We start from the raw sequence: 14,753 nt of genomic DNA, 5'->3' as shown, positions 1-14,753 counted from the left end.
TGATGGCGTGGACCTATACCTACAAATTTCTGGGGGAAAGTTTTATACGCCTAAAGAAGACTAAATACCAAATTTTAGCCATCTCGGTGTGATAATGAGGCTAAAACGTTCAAAATATCGAAAATCGGGAGATATTGTATTATGGGGGCTATATCAACACGTGGACCTATATAAACATTTTATGTTAGAAATGTTTCTTAGCCTCTGGAAACACAAAATACAAAGTTACAACCGATTCTTTGGTCAAATGGGTCTAATACATTCAAAATATATTAAAATGACGCGTACTTTATAAGGGGCCTTATGTGGGGGCTATACCAAAACGTGGACCTATATAACCCAACTTTGGTAGGAATATTTTTTGGCCTGTGGAGACACAAAGTACCAAATTACGACCAATTCGGTGGTAAAATGGGCCAAATATCTTAAAAATACCTTAAAACGACGACGCGTCACGCGTCATTTTGTATGGGGGCTATACGAAAGCGTGGACCTACATAGCCCGCTTTCAATACCAAAAGTCCTACGTAAATATAACATATTTTCCCAAAATTTCATCAACCTACGTCAATCCGTTCGGACGCTAGAGTGATTTCCACAGACGGACAGACGGACAGACGGACGGACATGGCTATATCGATGTAGAATTGCACACTGATCAAGAATATATATACTTTGTGGGGTCTACAATGACTATTTCGAGTAATTACAAACGTAGTGACAAACTTAATATACCCCCATCCTATGGTGGAGGGTATAAAAACAAAACGCCATCTTAGATTTAAAATGTTGCACGGTAAACCTTCACACAGAGATGGCCAAATTACTTTTTTAATTCAATTAAACTAACTTAAGCCCCATCTTCTTCTTTGTCTACTTAACAAAAAAAGTTTACAGTTTCTTTGAAAATGGCAATTTCATTAAAAGTTCTTTCAATTTTCATTAAGTGTATGTATGTATGTATGCCTGGAATTTTCGGATAGTGTTGATGGTTGGTTCTGCATGTTAATCGAGGTCAGGGTTTATTTTTCAACATTGCATCAAGTAAAAATATCGATTTTTATGCCTCCAAAGCATTTGGATTTCTTTATGCGCATGCATAGGTATTTTATTCTGAGGCATTTCCATTAACATATGTAGGTAGGTGTGAGTTGGCAGTGTATGTGTGTGTGTGCGTGTAGATGGGGGAGTGAACTGTTTATGCAGTTTCTTATGCATGACTATATGCACATATAAATATGTACATATGCAAGCAAGTGAGTCCTCACTCAGTTCATGCTGCTATCAATGAAAGACCATTCATGCATTCCATTGATGTTTGTTTTTATTTGTTTTATGGTAAGTAAGCAGAGGCACCACCACCACCACCAACCAATAACATCTAGGCCCATTTACATTTTCAATGAAATGAAACATATCCGAAAGAACGAAGGTTACATGCTTGATGGCAATGACCAAAAGGTGTATGAGGTATGACTTTGTTCATTCAATGTGGAAGTTGCAGTAACTGCAATAACTGTTTGTTTTTGAGTCTTTATTTCACAGTAAATTTATGAGAAAGGGTGGAGTTGTGTATACAAATAGTAAAGGCACCAACCGCAACTGCCTAAAGTGTGATAGTCCAATGATTACCAAATTTGTGAATTTATTACAGAACGAAAAATAAAGGACGAGGGAGAAGTCTCTCACAGCGATATGGGAACGAACACCCATTATTGCCGAGTTCCAACGCTTTGTGTCGAAGATAGTAGGATATCAAATATACAAGTCACCCCAACAACTACATGGCCGTGTTCGTCTCTCTTTTGGGAGCGGTATGTCCCGGAATGTCTGCTCCGGATTGTGTTTGTCCATGCCTGGATAGAGAGTGACCCCGGACCATACTTTCACTCCGATTGTCACCGTCTCATCCAATATAGCTCGGAGTCGGTGTGATGCAGCGGGTGCCGTGAATGGGAACATTTCAGGTATTGCACAGGCCTGGGCTTCCTGAGGGAGTATAGTGATAGTGATTAAGTTTCTTCGTGCAGCACCAACTTGATCCCCAGTGAATCTTCGTCATCGTCATCAGGTTATGAAACTCCTCCGAAATCTCCCCAACACAGTACCAGCCCCAGTATTTAACACCGCGTATCGCTTTTCCAGTTCCTGGCAATGTGACATTCCTGTAGTTTAAATGCGATTGTCTTCGTGGCAACCCAGCAAACCAATCGTACCGACATCGTAACGAAATCGAAACAAAATTCGGATGCTTCGTCTAATGTCGGATCCAAAATAGGAACGAAATCCGAACGATTTTGCATCCGAAATTGTGCAGATGTGTTGGACATCCGACATTTGGTTTGCTGCGAAGATTAATGAAATCGTGATAAAATCGTGAATAGCCGCAGCGATTCAGGAACTGAAGAACTCCTGCATCCTTCGGAGTTGTAATGGATTCAACGTTCTTCGATTGGATCGTTCGAGAAGTGTGGGTAGTGGACTTACAATCATATTGTAGTGTCTATTACAGATCTATCTCGCTTGAGCTCGACTCTAGTGACTCATGGGGGTAGCGGTAAAGTGTGGAACTACCGACATATAATTAATAAATGTGTATACACAGAACGCGGACACACCCACGAGAATTAGAGGAGACTGCCTTAGTTCGCTTGACATATCCATCGTTTCACCTGGTCTGACGTGATTTGGCAACCCGTCATATTCCTTGGATCGGAACATATTCCTATCCATCAACAGACCACTCGACTTCATAACCTCAGAACACCATACTTTCCTCAACCAGTGCAAAGCCAAATGGCAAGGATTCAGATAATTCAACAACCAATGCTTCAGAGAACTGCCAAATCCCTCTGATGTTCGGGTAGCCAAGAGGAATTTCGGAGACATCATCACTGCTGAAGCTGCTCACCATATTCCTGTTGAACGAATACCTAAGGAGTTTAGCCGTACGGACTCTAGCGACCCAGATTTAGAGAATTGAAAATGGACCTCAATAGGTTAGTCGGTGAACTCAAACGGAAAAAGTGCAGCAACATTTGTAACTACCGTTAAAATTTTGGACAAAGGTCAAGGTATTATCGAACCCTGTTAAAAAGGATAATCGGACATCTGTCATGTTTAATGGCGTGAATGGCGGTTATGACAGAGGTGCGCGGGCTACTTTTGCCGACAATTTATCGAACTCCCCGAAGCGAACGGGCGAAGAGATGTGTTTTACGCCATTTGCGATCTCTTGCAGTCGAGGAGGAATCAACATAATTTACGATGAATGATTTTGGAGACGTTATCTGAGGCGTAAAATTATTCAAAGCGCTTGGACCTGACGGAATTTCAATGGTGATGTTAAACCAGCGGGATGATATTTGGGTTAAGTCCTCAACCTATCATTAACCACCTAATTGGTTCCCGAAGTCTGAAAAATTGGCAGTGTGGTCATTTTGCTGAAACCAGGCAGGATGTCAGTAAAGGTGAATTGTACAGGCCGATCTCACTTATGTCGCCAGTAGCAAAGGTACTTGAGACGTTACTCCTCCCCAGCATCGGAGCGCATCATCAACACAGGTTCCGCAAGCAGCATAGTACCACAATAGTATTGCACGCTATTACCAAACATATTAGCCGAGGTATTAACCACAACAGACCGTGATGTGAGCGTTGGATCTGACTAAAGCTTTTGATATGGTCATCCATGCTAAGATGTTCCAAGATGTCGAGAAAACATTGAAACATTGAGTCACCAACTATACGTGACATCTCCGGAACTTTTTAACCTCTTTAATTTTCTGCAATTTTAGGCTCTTGTACTCTTGATTGTACGCTCATGGCGTCCGGTCCCACCATTGGTTACATTTGTGTCAGGCTAAACGTATATCTCATTAAACTTGTCAACAGCCACAGTGTTCACCACATGGACGTCGGAAATGAAGCTCACATTGAATATGCAGGTCGATGGGTCAATCATTCCAACCATAAACTACACCTACATAAGTCCTGGGTGTCACATTCGATAGCATGCATCTGTGATAAGATGAGAAGCATGAACAAGGTCCTCACTCAAGTCCTTATCCGGCAGCACTTGGGGAGCAGATAACGAAACCTTGTCAACCACATACAACCAATGTCACGGCAGCGGGTTCTTTTGTACCGGATTGACCCGGAACCATAGCGTAGCCAGCGGCTGGCAACCCAGCATTAAACCTATGCTTCTACTTAGGTTTAAATGCTGCTACAGCAATGGTAAGCTACGAGGGACACTAGAAAACTTTCTGGCCTAGGCAACACGCAGTGTCGCCAGGTGTCATTTGACATTTTTTTGGAAAGTTTGACAGTTTTTGGCTTAAGCGTACTCAGTACAGTTAGACATACGACCATGTGTTGGGTTGTTTACAGTGACTTGATTGAGACGCCTCCAAAACATGGTTTTTGAACTATTTTACAGCAACTTCTGGCGACGAAAATCGTTGACCACGCCGTTTTTCTTGATGCGCTGGCATTAAATGAACTCATTGAATCCACAGTCAGGGCTGTACGGCGCATGACCCAACAATTCCACGTTTTGTACGGTCAAACAGGCGCTGGTTGAATCGGTGTGTGAGAGCTCGCATTGTCATAATACAGAACGATTCGTCTTCTCTTGTTAGTTTTGCGAATTTCTCAGGAGACTTCAGGCAAACAAATTGTAGTGTACCAGTTAGAATTAACTTTCCTACATTTCTCAAGCCGTATAATCGCCACACGGTCAGTTTTGTCGAAGAAACAGGAGACAAGTTGCTTCGAAGGTATTTTTCCAAGAACAACTTTCGTTGGATTTAGCTCGCTTTCGGAGACCCAAACAGTCGATTCCTGTTTTGTTTTCAAGCTCCTAAGAATAGATCCAAGATTCATCGTCTGTGGCGATCTGATAAATATCGTTTGAAGCACCGAGATTGTTTTTATTCACAATTTCTTTGCACAAATCCACAAGAGCCTTTTTTGAGCGGTTGACCAATTTTGTTGGATCTAGCGAGAAAAATCCATTTTTGCGGCCAGGTGTTCATGCAATTTCAAATGCTAGTTAGTGGAAGAGAGGGAGGTCCAAAGAAACAAGAGAGAACCTCTAGATCAACAAGCTTATAAGGCAGGTGCAGTCGCGAGGTTATGAGAGCCTACCGTATGAATACTGCCTTCGGAAATCGCACGCCATCCGTGGCAGTGGAAGAACAACAGCTGCCTAGATAAGCGTGAGTTGTTGTGGCGCAACTGAGCTGGTGAAGGAGCCTCAATTGTTACTGGCACAGTCCGCATGGTACGCTGCACAATGGTTCAGGAATCGATTTTCCTGGCCAAAAATCAAAATTTTGTTTTGTCAAAGATATTTAATTTCTATATAGGATTCTACAGTAAATATATTGAAACTAAGGAAACCAAAAACTTAGGTCAAAATACTGGAAGGTGTGGGCGTGGTGTGCCCCTAAAGACAAACATTTTCCCCATTTTTGGGAAATACGTAATTTTTATTTCCTGAAGAAAGACGTAGCTATTTCTAGGAATTTATAACGGATATTTTGTTAATTGTTTTTTTTTAAGGTAAGTAGGATTGTGGCCTTAAAAAATCGCTTTAGTAAATCACCGTAGAGTTTACACAACATGAGCTATTTTATTTTTCCTCAGGTACTAAATTTTATGAAATTCCAAATTTAGTGGACTAGAACTTTTGTGGAACAACATGGAACAAAGTTCTGCTTTCACAGAAAGATGACCGGGGGTCTACTCTTTCAGTCCATATATAGTTTTGTACCCGTCCCGTTCCGTCCGTTTAACACTTTTTTCAATTTATTGAAATTACCTGGGTAAAAATGTGTGTTTTTCTATACTGTTTCCATATGAATTACAGATTTTTGACACAAATTAACATTTTTTTGAGTATATGAGTTTTTATACGAGTTATATAAGTTTTATGAAAACCCAATGAGTATTTGTTTTAAATTTTAAAAAAATTTAAATTTTTTTGTAAAAAATGTTTATACTAATTTTTGAAGACAATTTTTTTCGACATTTTTTTCGATTTTTTTTGTTTTTGGGTAATTTTATTGTTGTGTTTGACCATCTTTAATACATAGGAAGACATAAAAACCACAATAAAAATAGGTAAAAAAACTTTTTAAGTTAAAGGGTTTTATGTTAAACATACATTGCAATGTTTAAGATAAATGTACTAAAAACCAAAAAATAATAAAATAGATACAGTCGTGGGAATTATAAACATATGCATAGACTAGACTAAAATAAAACCGTGGGGCACGTCAATTGTCTAAAAATTATCGACTTAATGTGCGATAGAAGAATCGTTTAATTCGTCGTTAGGCAGTTGGCCCGCAGACGGTGAGGAAATTACTTACTATTTTCTTGCTCATGGAAATTCCAATAGTTATACACTCCATGTAAATAAAAGAGATGTTTCAACAAGTTTATCGTTGGACATTCACACTGCTGGCTGGCGAGGAATCGTTTCACTGCTCGTAGTTTGTCTTTAATCGACAAAGTACTACTGGCTCACCTCTATGAAACCCTAAAACTCGCTTATAATCGAGCTTGCTAGCTTGTTTCCACATTCTAGCCCTACTTATCACACGTCCATCGTTGTCGGTTGAACAACTGCCTAATTATAGTGTAACATTACAAAACAAACATTTTAATCAACGATTGTAGACAATTGACGTGCCCCACGGTTTTATTTTAGTCTATTCTATGCATATGTTTATAATTCCCACGACTCTATCTATTTTATTATTTTTTGGTTTTTAGTACATTTATCTTAAACATTGCAATGTATGTTTAACATAAAACCGTTTAACTTAAAAAGTTTTTCTACCTATTTTTATTTTCTAGTTTTTAGTTTTTATTTCGCATTCTGTTTAATTCGTTTAGTGCTTCATTATTGCAAGGTTTCTTGCCCGTTAGTTTATTGCAGTCCAACTCTCTATACGTAGTCCCTGCAAAGATCTTACTCTACTAAGAGCCACGTAGGCTTGACCTTCTTCAAACAGTTTCGCACCTAAGTATACGACTGCGTGATCCACAGTGCTGCCCTGCATTTTATGTATAGTAGAAGCCCATGATAGTATTAAAGGCAACATTCTTCTTTCAGCCGTCCCGTAATTGTATTTAGCTGGAAACTGTATGGCTTTCGGGTGTATAAGATGTACTGTATAATGCACTGTATTCTTCTTGTCAAGCCCTTTTTTTTGATACCCATATTGGTGGGATTGATAAAAAATTGTTATCAGCCATTTGGTAGCGGCGGCCATCTTAGATTTCAATTTTGCATAGTAAATTGTATTCTACTTGTTGAGACCTTTCATTTGATACCCATTTTGAGGGGATTGATAAAACCTAAGTTATTCGCCATTTTGTAGAGGCCGCCATCTTAGATTTTAATTTTATATAGTACATTGTATTCTACTGGTTGAGCACTTTCATTTGACACCCATATTGATGGGATTGATAAAATCTACGTTATCCGCCATTTTGTAGCGGCCGCCATCTTGGATTTCAATTTTTTATAGTATATTGTATTCTGCTTGTTGAGCCCTTTCATTTGATACCCATATTGATGAGATTGATAAAACCTACGTTATCCGCCATTTTGTAGCGGCCGCCATCTTGGATTTAAATTTTCTATAGTATATTGTATTCAGCTTGTTGAGCCCTTTCATTTGATACCCATATTGATGGGATTGATAAAACCTACGTTATCCGCCATTTTGTAGCGGCCGCCATCTTGGATTTCAATTTTTTATAGTATATTGTATTCTGCTTGTTGAGCCCTTTCATTTGATACCCATATTGATGGGATTGATAAAACCTACGTTATCCGCCATTTTGTAGCGGCCGCCATCTTGGATTTCAATTTTTTATAGTATATTGTATTCTGCTTGTTGAGCCCTTTCATTTGATACCCATATTGATGGGATTGATAAAACCTACGTTATCCGCCATTTTGTAGCGGCCGCCATCTTGGATTTCAATTTTTTATAGTATATTGTATTCTGCTTGTTGAGCCCTTTCATTTGATACCCATATTGATGGGATTGATAAAACCTACGTTATCCGCCATTTTGTAGCGGCCGCCATCTTGGATTTCAATTTTTTATAGTATATTGTTGTTGAGCTTGTTGAGCCCTTTCATTTTATACCCATATTGATGGGATTGATATAACCTACGTTATCCGCCATTTTGTAGCGGCCGCCATCTTGAATTTATAATGATAATGAATAAATATAATTGTATTGTCACCAAAATCCAAAGTGTATACAAAATTTCAGATTAATCGGTTGACAGGAAGAGGGTGAAATTTGAATTACTAAATTTGACCCAAGAATAAATAATAAAACAAACGGGGTGAGCTAAATAAAACCATTTAAAAACACTCATATTTTGATGAAAAATAGTAAAAAAAAAACTCAAAAGTTTAACTTTGACCTTGAATTTCTCCGCTTATAATTCGTCTGAAAGCTGGTTGTGTTATCTGTTTAACAAAAAAAGAATTATGAAAATATCTCTATCCGTTCAAAAGTTACAGAATTTTGACCAGGAAAAAACGATTCTGAACCACTGTGCGCTGCACATTTTCAACTTCTCAGCCATACCAACTAACTTAACTCCACTCTCACTATGAACCTATCCAGGTGGCGTCCTTTCTGAACTTGGAGTTAGAGGCAGAGTTGAATCAATAAAATAATGACATACACATATGTCTCTACTACTCTTACCCTACTTCATGGCTAACTTGCTCTGTAATTTTTCTTCGCGAGAAGAAGTTTTAAATTTTGTACTATTATTTAAAATTTAAAACATGATAATAAAAATCATATTAATTTGAATTCATCATTTTCACACAGTCAAGTTCTCATGAATCCACACACACAAATACTGCAATTCAACGTATCCCTTTTACCTTTATTTCCATTTTATTTTAAATATACGAATATGCTTTTATTTTTCATTATGCCGTCAGGTTACTTGAATTCGTATTTTGTTTCATTTAAATACATACATATGTATATGTACATACACATGTACACGAATTACCTCGAATTGACCAATGTCTGTCTGTCTGTCAGTTAGTTTGGTTGGTCGGTCATATTGTCATGAAAAATGAGTTGAGTTCATATCATAATTAGAATTTAATTACCTTTGGGTATCCGCCGCATGAGTGTTTATCTCAGATAATATGAACACACAATGCAAGCTGCTGAATGGCATTCATTCATTCAGGAGCAGCAGCTGATGTTCTTGTAGCCGCCCGGGGGACAACATGTTAAAAATTTTGTGTGTAAACGAAATAATACACACAACATCGAAACTGAAAAATGAAACAAATATGAAATTACATTTTATGCGAAAGCAACAACAAACACATATAAAACAAAAAACAACACAGGAAAAACTAAAGGTCAAAATAATATTTATACACAAGTGTATCCTCATCAAAAGCACTTTTCTCGGTAGTTTTGTGAGTAGTTTTTCTTTTTTTTATTTTATCATGGCAAATGTTAAAGGTAAAAGGTGAGCATCATCATCATTATAGTGTGTGTGTGTGTGTTTGTGTGGTATTAACACAAAAAAGGCGCTTCATAATTTTATTCCCCTGTGTTTTATGGTTTTAATTTGGGTTTTCGAAAGAGTTTTTAGTTAATGTTATGGCAGGAATAGAATTAGGATTACAAAGGCAAATTCGTTTTTTAACAACGAATTTAACTTAGTTGTATGTATGTTTGCATAACAGAAATATAGAAAAACGCTCTTAAGGGATTGTGTGATCTTTATAGAGAAAATTAAGTACTCATTAAAGACAAGTACACTTGAGTAGTTTTACATGAATCATTAGAATTAAAATGAATTAGATAGAATTTGGGAAGAGTCAACATTTTTCTTATTGTAATTTAAATAATATTAATTTTAATTAGATTGATGTAACGCGATTTTTCTATTTGAAATTAGATTTTTTTCACTTGAAATTCTAAACAGTTATTTCTAATTCCATTTATTGAAAAAAAAACACACACACAATTATTAACGCGAATGAATATACTTAGTTCAGATTAACATTAGGAAGTTTCCCTTGCTGTAACTGTAATTTATTTGGAAAGAGAATATTTCATTTAACGTTTGATAGTATTTAATATTTTATACTAGCAGACCCCGGTCCGCGTTGCTGGCCCGTCGTAATTAGTTTTAATGATAACTTTTTATGGACTCTTTGCTTGATAATTCAAAAATAGGTATTTTTTACCTCGTTTTTTCGGTCCATTGTCAAGCCGAGGAGGATTTTAAATTTATCTGTAACCTTTCTTTTCCCTTACGGACTTTGTCGGATTTTTTTCATTCAGTAATGCTGTTTATGATTTATGATCGTCCATGTCCCCTGTCTTTTTCCTAAAGCGTTCTAATTATAAAAGTTAAAAAAATGGTTAAGTCGAATTCTCCCGCTTATTGTGACTTATATGTTTTAGTTTTTCATGGCTGATGGACCGTTGAACCTGGGCATTTAAGGAAATTTGTAAATATATCGTGTTTCTTGGTCGGGGGCGCAACCACCGTTGTTTCGGAAGTTAATTCGCAAGCCGACGCACTAATAAGTTTAGCAAACATAATAATAATTGTTCCACAAACATCCCATACGGTACAAGGGAGACTCCTCTCATATCAATGAGTGCACCCCGATTCATATTAGCTCAATGATATGGGACTTACAGTTTATCGCCGAGTCCGAACGGCGTGTCGTAAGACACCACTTTTAGAGAAGTTTTACATGGATGAAATACTCAGAAAATGTCGCCAACATTACTGAGAGGTATTTTGCCAACGTGGAAAATTTTGATGTTTGCATACCATTGCACCACGTTGGCACCCAAACCACGGGACATTCCTGAACATTTTCTGAAAATTGCATGAAAGTAGGTTCAGTAGTTTTGGAAAAATAATGTATTAAGAAGAGTGGGCGTGATCATCAGTTTTCAAGATATAACATATTTGAAAAAGTGGGGGTGGCCCGGTATTTTGGCTCCAAATATGTAGCTAGGGAACACACAACCCCATTGCCTCCCAAAATTTATGGTGAAACCGATGTAATCATAACTTTGGCTTAGACATATACACCACCTCCTCCGAAATTCATAAAATATACATAAAAACGGCAAACATTGAGCTTTTGCTGAAAATTTATGGAAATCGGTTCAATAGTTTTGAAGATATAACATATCTAAAAAACAGGAGTGACCGGGTCTTTAGGCCCCAAAGAAGTACCTAGATTATAAATGAATCCTTAAATTTTTAAATTCGTAATTTTTGCAAATATAGAGTTACCCCTTCTGGAACTCAATAAAATATGTAGCCTGATTTCGGGGACATCCCTGCAGATTGCCTGGAAATTTCAGGAAAATCGGCTTAGTATTTGAAAATAAATTTGTAGCATATTTTCACCGGGCCATCCCTGTACATTCCATGACAATTTCAGGAAAATTAGTCCAGTAGTTTTTGTAGAAAATATTAAAATTAAAAATTGAAAAAAGTGGGCGTGGTCAAATTTTCTTAGCATAAAAACCTAAGTTGGGTTATGACGAACATTTCAAAAAAAAAAAACATAATCCAAATCGGTCCAGCTGTCCTCAACTGATGCCATTACCAACGAACGACATTTGATTTCTATTTATATAAGATAGATATAGCTTTTTAAATAAATAGGGTATAGGGAAGTACCCCGCCCCTTCCGAAATCCAACAAAATATGTAGCCTATTTTCACTGGGGGCAATCGCTGTACATTCCCTGACAATTTCAGGAAAATCAGTTCTGTAATTTTTGTAGAAAGGATTAAGCTTAAAAAAGTGGTCTTGGTCAAATGTTCTTTGCATTAAAACCTAAGTTGGGTTAAGACGAATATTTAAAGACGAATTATTCAAATCCGTCCAGTCGTTCTCAACTGATGCCATTGCCAACGGACGACATTTTATTTTTATTTCTATTTCGAAACACAAACCTTTTGATAGTTTCCCAACATACCGTTCAGTCTGATTTTATAAAATTTAAGAAAAATAATTCTACATACACATTCAATATTTTCAAGAGAATCAAGTTTCGTTTATTATTCAGTGTCTACACAAGAATTTCCAATTCTAATATAATGTTTTTTCGAGTAATGTTGGTTTGTTGGGTTGTCTAATGTAATCTCAGTCAGCATTTTTTGAAATGTGTAATCAAATTCGAGTCTTTTTTGATCCGGCTGCGCGATTAAAAAGATGGAATATGAGCGCATTTTCTGATCATAAAAGACTCATTTGTCGGAAGAAAAACGTAACCTTGGGCGACTCTTCTAAACAAATCACGTATGAGTCTTCCTCTGCATTAGTTTAGAGTCATTTTCGACCTTTTCTGATTGTATATAAAGTCTTTTTCGAGTCGTATTTTAAACATGTTTGATGATTTATTCATTAATTGTGACTCTTTTTCTAGTCTTTTTTGAATCATGTTTTTAATCGTTTATAAGTCCTTAGCGAGTTATTTATCGGTATTTTTATCAGACGAAGAAGAAAATATCAAGAAAAATGTCTTTAATTCTTTATTTTTATACCCTCAGAAAAGGGTACATACACTTTGATACAACCAAAAATGTGTCTCATTCGAAATAACGGTTTTAGATCCCAAGTATGTTTGGACGAAATTCGTTTCAGACAAATTGGAGTCGATTTAGCCATGTCCGTCTGTTTGTGGGTCTGTCCGTCTGCCTGGTTGGTACGCACGATAACTCTCGGACGGATCAACCGATTCGAACCAAACCAATATTTTGTCCAAACTTAGTTTAAGATCGAAGATGGGCCATATCGGTCCATTCCTTCGGACACCTATACACAAAAGTTCAAAATTTTTCTGTAAAATTGTGTGAACGATAAATCATGAAGGGAGCAATTGATTTGGTCCAAACTTTGCACATCTTATTATACCTTCCAGATATATATCGGACTCGAATATGGACTATTTCGGTTTACTTCTTCCCACACAAAATTCGGATAAATTGAATTTTAAGAGCACTTCTCGGAACATGTTGACAATTTTTTTAAAGTAGGTTGTCCTTGCAGCTGCCTTTATGAGGGTACAATTTTTTATTCTTACGCAAACCCATACTTCTTGAGATATTAGCCTAAAAGCTGCATGAAATCCTGACGGTACCAACCAAAATGGCAAATCCGCAAGATAATTCTCGCAGATAGTTTCTAATTGGTACAGACTTTGAACATCGCATCATTTCATCCATTCATGTATCAATTTACAATATGGACTATATCGGTCCAATTCTTCGGGTACCTCCCACATAAAATTCGGAAAAAGTGAAGTTTAAGATCTCCTCTCGCATCGTTTTGATTCTTTCTTCAGTAGGTTGTTCTAGCGGCCTCATTTACAACGGTACATTTTTTTCCGAAGTAAGTCAATACTTCCTGAGATAATGGGCCAAAAGCTTCAAAACCCTGCCTGCACATACTAAAATGACTATGGTGCAAGATAACTCTAAAACTTTTTCAAAATTTCTTCCAAACTTAGTTTAACGTTATTTAACATTTCCAGTAATTTATGAAGAAGTTTGGTTACTATGTACAGTGCTGCTCAAAACATATGCAACTCCGATGCCTATATCACATTTAACCTATTTTTGGGGACATTTTGTGTTTTGAAATATATTTATTTTTGCAGTTGGATTCCTTATTGACCCTACTTTCAAGATTTAAAAAGGATTATTCAGTTTTTAATACTTACCTTTAAGAAATGTGGGAAATATCGGAGGATCACGTGTTTTGGCCTGCTCAAAACATATGCAACCCCGTGGTTCGAATATCTATTACCTAATTTTTGATGAGTTTTTTGCATTGGTTGTTATAAGAAGGTTTTTAGTAAGAAAAAGGGGACCAAAAGCTTTCATCAGGATTACATTTTATACCGCCTATGTTTAATTTTGACAGACAAAAATATTTATTCAAATATTTTAAGAAAAACAAAAGTTATTGTCCGAAATTTGTATTAAAGATATGGAAAAATGTTTATTTCTCAAAACTGTGGATCAAACGCAGTCCAAAAATAAACATAGGAACAGTACAATATTTGAAATTGAGCTGGATACAGCATAAAAAGTACTAAGATCGTCATAAGATGGGAAGGAGGTGAATGTACAACTATATCTACTGCATGGGATAATCAAATAATGATGCGAATTATTAAGCGGTATTCTCATAGGTCATCAACAGATGTTAATTAAAGGCTTTACATCGATAAATCTATATAAAACTCTCCGATACATGCCATAGACACCGGTGTACCAATATGGGCAAATTTTAGGAAAACAGTAATTTCTAGGAAAATTTCAGTTTTTCATATAAATTTTGCTAAAAATTGTTTGGAATCGGTTCTGGAGTTGTAAAAACTAGTACTTTTCGTCGACTTAAAATAATATTTGAGTTATATGACTTGAAAAAATTTACTTGATCACCAGGACGAATGATAATCCAATTTCTCCCCTTATACAAAAAAGTTGACCCAAAACGAATATGGTGTTTTATATTGACCTGGAGATATTTTTATGGACAGAGATGACACTGGAGGCATGAGGTTGAGATATTTATTAGATTTAAAAACTAACCGGACATATAATAAGTCGAAATCGTACCGCGTACATACCACAGATGCCGTATAATAGGGTGTTTTGGCATAACACCTCCACTAAAC

The 14,753-nt window shown here is 36.7% G+C and overlaps 1 protein-coding gene and 1 long non-coding RNA gene across 8 annotated transcripts in view; one reads left to right on the top strand and one right to left on the bottom strand.

The window, feature by feature from the left end:
* The window catches only part of LOC141398634 (voltage-gated potassium channel subunit beta-2-like), a 726,071-nt gene that overhangs the window by 131,423 nt on the left and 579,895 nt on the right, over positions 1-14,753 (top strand). The gene's annotated exons all lie outside the window — the stretch shown is intronic.
* The window catches only part of LOC141398638 (uncharacterized), a 188,316-nt gene that overhangs the window by 66,542 nt on the left and 107,021 nt on the right, over positions 1-14,753 (bottom strand). The window contains exon 2 of the long non-coding RNA XR_012411686.1: positions 9,177-9,347. This is a non-coding gene — a long non-coding RNA (uncharacterized lncRNA). The remainder of the gene's footprint in view (positions 1-9,176; positions 9,348-14,753) is intronic.

Source organism: Musca autumnalis, unplaced genomic scaffold (assembly GCF_047663935.1).
Source record: "Musca autumnalis isolate F117 unplaced genomic scaffold, ASM4766393v1 scaffold_3, whole genome shotgun sequence".
NCBI lineage: Eukaryota > Metazoa > Arthropoda > Insecta > Diptera > Muscidae > Musca > Musca autumnalis.
Note: the sequence above shows the minus strand (reverse complement) of the source record. Positions and strands in the feature narration are given on the sequence as shown.